Source organism: Eretmochelys imbricata, chromosome 2 (genome assembly GCF_965152235.1).
Source record: "Eretmochelys imbricata isolate rEreImb1 chromosome 2, rEreImb1.hap1, whole genome shotgun sequence".
NCBI lineage: Eukaryota > Metazoa > Chordata > Testudines > Cheloniidae > Eretmochelys > Eretmochelys imbricata.
In genome coordinates this window covers 219,664,615-219,670,726 of record NC_135573.1, presented here as the reverse complement: position 1 = coordinate 219,670,726, position 6,112 = coordinate 219,664,615, and the positions used below count along the sequence as shown (strand labels likewise).

At 41.7% G+C, this 6,112-nt stretch overlaps 1 protein-coding gene across 1 annotated transcript in view; it reads right to left on the bottom strand.

The window, feature by feature from the left end:
- Positions 1-6,112, bottom strand: part of RPA3 (replication protein A3) — a 29,971-nt gene that overhangs the window by 7,534 nt on the left and 16,325 nt on the right. The gene's annotated exons all lie outside the window — the stretch shown is intronic.

Sequence of the window (6,112 nt, the reverse complement as noted above, 5' to 3'; positions counted from 1 at the left end):
TCTTTGTGGTTTTTATTTTCATGGTCTCTTAGCATTCTACTGATGCCACAGTCCATGAAGGTAGAAGTACAGTAAAGAATAAATGCACATGCAATTTCTGTTAATGAAATGTTGTTTTTTCAATATTTTTGGTTTATTTAGGTTTCTATACTGGATTCATATCCATTTGATACCAAATGGGAATATTTATATCTCACTAGAAATTCCTATAATTAACATGAGATGGGATTGCAATTTGTGTGGAGTCTGTGACAACAATGATACTCAAATAGGGAGGGAAAAATCTTTGCCTCAATCCTCAGAAAAAGACACTAAATACAGGAGCCGGGGAGGGGAGTTGCAAAGAAACAGTTTGCAATGCCAAATCTGGGTGGCCATTCCTATCCCTGGTATACTTTAGAGTGGCCTCAATGCTGGCTATAGCTCCAAGTGCCAGCCAATACCGTGTGCTCTGTCTAGGCCTCTTCTCTCCCACAGCCATATACCTTCAGCTAATTGTGCATAACTATAACAAGGCTGCTGTTCTACCAGATGTTTTGCTGTGGTTACAGCTTCAGTAGTTATTCTTCCTGAGGTTGGAAACAGCAGTGTCTGATTACTTGTTTGTATTTCTCATATGATTTTGGAAATATAAATGGTAGAGCACTTTATGAAAGATTGCTGCTATTACCTAACCACCTGTTTCTGTCATTTTCTTTCCAGGCCTCCTTTTTATGTATATAAACATTGAACACACACATCTTTAATGTTTTATAAGTGGACACTAACAAAATCTAAACAGGTAGTATAAAATGGCTTTTAAAAATAGCAGACAAGGTTTTGAATCTGCAAACGGGTTTGCCTGGAATGCTTCTGAATGGTGTGTGGCTGGTATATATAATTTACAACAGGCATATATTCCTAAATTCTGCACACCTGAATTGTCAGTTAAATACATTTTACCCATGAACTGGTGTCACATCGATTTATAACAGATTTGATTGACAAGTAAGTTTCATCTCTAGGCTCTAAATGTCAAAGCTGTGGATAGCAAATGTGTTTTTGGCTGACAGTTTTGACAGTAGTAGTAGTAGTGTTTCATCCTTTGAAGATAAATACAGAATTCATTGTCTTTTTAGAGTGCCTTAAATAGTCCCTTCACAGAAATAAAACAGGTCCCTGACCTGCAAACACTTGCACCTACTTAACTTTAGTCTCATAAATAGTCCCATTGACTCCACATGAATAAGTTTTTTAAACAGTTGGCAGAAACCACAAGGCCTAAATGATGGTTTGACAAGACAACGGAGGCTATAATGTATATATGTACAGTGAAGGACATGTTACAAAACTGAGTATGTGATAACTCACTTTAGGTAGACACCAAACTGTTAATATTAAGCAATAAAACTTTCCTACAAAAATGCCATTCCTTACTGGTGCTCTATCAATCCTGGGTGCTAATTACAAGTTCTAAGTTGAAAAGTAAAAACTAGATCCTCCCTCTGCTTTTTGGGTGAGCTAGAGCTGGGAGGATTAAACATCAGCAGGCTGTTCCTCTCCCTTCTTCCAGAACCTCCTCCCAGTACAGTAGGGGCGACTGACACTTTATGAAGAAGAAATAACTGGAACTCTTAGCTACACAAATTCTACAACTTGCCTAAAATAACATTTAGGGTGAGAAATTACTTCTTAAAACCAGTCTCTAAGATCTGAAGCTTAGTATTTGTTTTATTTGCTCAGTAATCTGTTCTGTTTGTTATCCTTTATAATCTGCCTTTTATAGTTAATAAATTTGTTTATTAATGAATGTTGTTGAATTAAATTAATACATTCAGGGTCCCTTGTATTAAAAATGCAGTTGTATATGTTGTTGTGGAATTGAAGATTATTTCTATGGGAAGGGTAAATAGGAGAACAGCAGGAGGTGATTAGGCAAATTCACTCAGTTTGTAACATCCCCAGAGCAACCACCCTCCTGGAGAGGTAGGCATATACTAGTTCAGACTGGATTCAGACAAAGCAAGTGTTTTTGGATAAATAGTCTGGGTTTAAACTGGCTCGCGGCTACCTTCCTGATCAACAGAGCCCCAATTCTTAGGGCAGGGTTGGAAGGACTGGGACTGTGATCGCTAGTGGTGATTTAAGTGAGTTTTAAGTGTGTTGGTTGGAGAATAGACAAAGTGGTTACTGGTTTGTAATTTTTTGTTTGCTTATTTCGGGTAAGGGAAGTAGGGACAGGAAAGTGAGTGAAAGTGAAGCCACCAAAAAGTTGGAGCTCCACAGGTTGCAATTGAGAGAGAGAGAATTAAAACAGATGAATGTTCAGCCTTTTACCTGACTTCTTCTGCTTTAATTTCTGAGAACCATGGAACTGAGATAGATAGCTGGAGGCTGTAGGTGTGCAAGTGCTCCATGCACCTGGAGTTGGAGAATTCTTGCAAGCAGTGTCTGTTGGTCTGGGCTTGTGCCCTTGCTCTCATGCCCCATACCAAGGGCATAAAGGGCAGAGCAGACTGACTACCTCTAGTTCCTTCTCTACTGCAAATCCAGGAACAATGCAAAGCAGAGGGGAAGGAGGGCAGGCAGTGGAATACAGATAGGGACCATACATCTGGAAAACCCTCCAGTTACTATAAGGTAAGTAACTTATTCTTCTTTGAGTGCTAGTCCCCACATGTATTTGTGTGTGACTGACTGACAAGCAGTATTCAAATAGGAGGAGGATGCAAGGATGCAGATTGCAGAGCCTTCTGAAGGACTGCTGTCCTAAAAGATACATCAGTGGAGGTGTCCTGTATTAGAGAATACTGTGATGGAACACCACATATCTGCCTTGCAAATGTCAAGTAGAGGAACTTCCTAAAGAGATGCCACTGATGTCATTTGTGTTCTTGTAGAATGAGACTTTATCCCATAAAGGGGAGGAAGATATGACAGCTGGTGGTAGAGTAGGATACAGACTGAGATCCATTTACAGATCTTCTGGGAAGATGCAGCTTGACCTTGGAATTCGGCTCTGGAGAGAAATAGTCTCAGAGATTTTCTGATTGGTTTTGTCCTCATACACATTAAGGCTGAAAGGGACCATCATGATCATCTAGTCTGACCTCATACACATCGCAGGCCACAGAACCTTGCCTAACCACTCCTTCGTAGGTGAAGAACCAAGGCTCGTCACATGTTGAGGGAACTAAGTCTCCTCATCTCTTAAGATCAACGTGGTTTCATCAAAAACAGGTAAGTGGATTGACTCAAGTGGAACTCTGAAAATGAGACTGTCTTTATAGAATATAGTGCATGGCAAATCCACCATTAGGGCTCCAAACTCACCTGTCCTTCTGGCTGAGGTGATGGCCACAAGGAATTCGACTTTTATCAGTAAGTGACACAGGGAACATATGGCTAGGTGTTTAAAGGAAGGCTTAAAGAGTATTGAAAGTACAAGGTTTATGTCCCAGTGAGGGGTAGGCTTCCTTGCTAGTAGGAAGGTTCTGATTAGACTCAGATTTCAAGAATCTGTCAGTCAATGGGTGAGTGAAAACTGACTAACCATCTTACAGTAGATGGCAGCAGGTGGATTCAAACAACTGAGAGAGCTCAGCCATTTTGAGAGAGAGAAAGAAGATAGTCCAGAATAAGGGAAATATTTGCTGACTCAGAAGTTACATGTTTCAGTTGAGCCTACATGGAAAAACACTTCCACTTGGTTGAACAGCATTTCTTAATGACCTCTTTTTTTTTTGCTGTTAAAGATGGCTGGTACGGCTTAAGAGCAGGAGTGTTCTTGGGTAAACACCCATCAAAAACCAAGCCATGAGATGAAGTGCTTCAGGGTTGGGATGTTTGCTCCTTCCATTCTCCCGAGTTAAGATATCAGGAAAGGACTGGATGTTGATTAGAAGATTTGTAAACCAAAATTCTCTGGGCCAGTTGGAGGTAAGGAGAATGACTTCTGCCTTGTCCTGTCAAATTTTCTGTAGGATGCAAGACAGGACTAGTAGAGGAGGAAAGGCATACGTCAGATGTCCTGACCAGGGGAGAAGAGCATTGCCCTGAAATTTATAGAGTCGGAGCTCCTCTGGAACAGTAGATATTGCATTTCCTGTTTTTGTTTTGGAAGCAAACAGCTCCTAGATGGGGGGGTCCCCACTGAGAGAACATACTGTTCACTGCCAAATCATACAGCTCCCACTTGTGATTGATGCTGAAATGCCTGCTGAGGGTGTCTGTAAACACATTCTGAGTTCCTGGAAGGTAAACTACCGACAAGGTGGTGATTCGATTCCTGATTCACTAATTCCATAGGGTGACTGCTTCTACACACAGTGGGGTCTGGACCTTCCTTGTTTGTTGATGAAAAAGATGGTACTTTTATTGTTTGACAAAATCAGATAAATTGCTGAAAGGCCTTGCAAGCTTCTCAGACTGCTTGAAATTCCAGAAGATTTGATGTGCATCCTGTCCTCTTGGGGTGTCCAAGTGCGTGGGAGGCAGCTGTAATAATTTTTGTCCAGTGTGGGAATAGGAAGGGAGTGCACGTACATACTTGATGGAGATCCTTCTACCACATTAGAGATGATCTTCCTCTGGAAGAAACTGTCAGTATGATATTCATGATGTGTTTGGTTGATAAATACACTATTTGGAGCCATGCCTGTAGGCAATGTAAGCTGAATCTGGTGAATGGGGTAACATAAGTGCATGAAACCACATGACCCAGAAGGGAAAGACAAGTCTTGACTGGTGTTTGAGAGACCAGGTTACACATAACAATCATGTCACTGATGGTGCTAAACCAGCCCTGTGGTAGATAAGCTAGGATAACATAGATAAACATAGCCACAGGGGCACTTTTTTGGTCCTCTTACTAAGTAAAAGAAGCAGTGAGAGGCAAAAAAGCATCCTTTAAAAAGTGGAACTTAACCTGTAGTGAGGAAAATAAAAAGGAGCATAAACTCTGGCCAATGAAGTATAAAGATATAATTCAGAAGACCAAAAAAGAATTTGGCTAGTTGTTCTTCAAGACTCAAAAAATAATAGCAAATTTTTTTTAAGTACATAAGAAGCAGGAAGGTTGCTAAACAACCAGTGGGGCCACTGAATGATCGAGCTGTTCTTATCAGGAAGTTCCTGAGGGGGGTGGCATGGCCTAATGGGAGCACTCTGAATTGGAAGTGGTTGGGGCCCACCATGAATCTGAGCAAATACCTGTGGACAGCATGAATGTCCATGTGAAGGTATGCATCGTTCATATAGAGTGCGGTAATCCTGGGAATTATTGATGTCAATGTGAACATGCAAAATTTCAGCTGGCAAATAAAGCATTTGAAATTGTGGAGAGCGAGAGTGGGTTTCCAACCATCCTTCTTTTTGGGTACGAGGAAGTACACTGAGTAAAAAGCCTGTTCCCTGATGTTGGAGAGGAACATGCTCTATTCCTCTTTGCTGAAAGGAGGACTCCACCTCCTGCCTGAGAATCCTCTCAGGAGAATGGTCCCTGAAAAAGAATAGTTTTGAAGGAGGTAGGAAAATATTCTATTGCATAGTCAGATTGGATATCTAATACCCATTTGTCCGTTGCCACTGCACTCTAGTTGTGCAAAAAGAGTGCTGAACAACCTCCAAAGGATATGTGGGGATCAAGTACTGGTAGCATAATTTAAAATCTCTTATATTGGAGATGGTGTTGAGATTGTTGTCACATTCCAGGGTGCAATCCAGACCAGTGAGAGGTTGTCACCACCTGCCCTGTAACCCTGGGTTCCTCACAATGCTTTGCCGTTGTAGCTCCCAACCTGGGCCACTCACAAGCAGCCTAACAGCATGCAGGTCACACCCTGAGGGTTGGTGTATAGCTGGAGCCCTGGCCCAGCAGCTCTGACCTCAGCAGCCTGTCAGCAATGCTCTAGTCACACGCTGGCTTCCACCAGCCTTGCTTACTATTTGGAGGGAGGGCCAACATATACACAATCCCAGATTTTCCCAAAAACATGTTTGCTGCACTGTCCATCCCGCTCCTGGGCAGTTCAGTTAAAATAGAAAACTTGAATATTGACCTCTTACAGGGGCAACGGACCTCTAACATCTGGAGTTTACCAGTTTAGTTTAACCAGTGAACTCTGGATTAGTT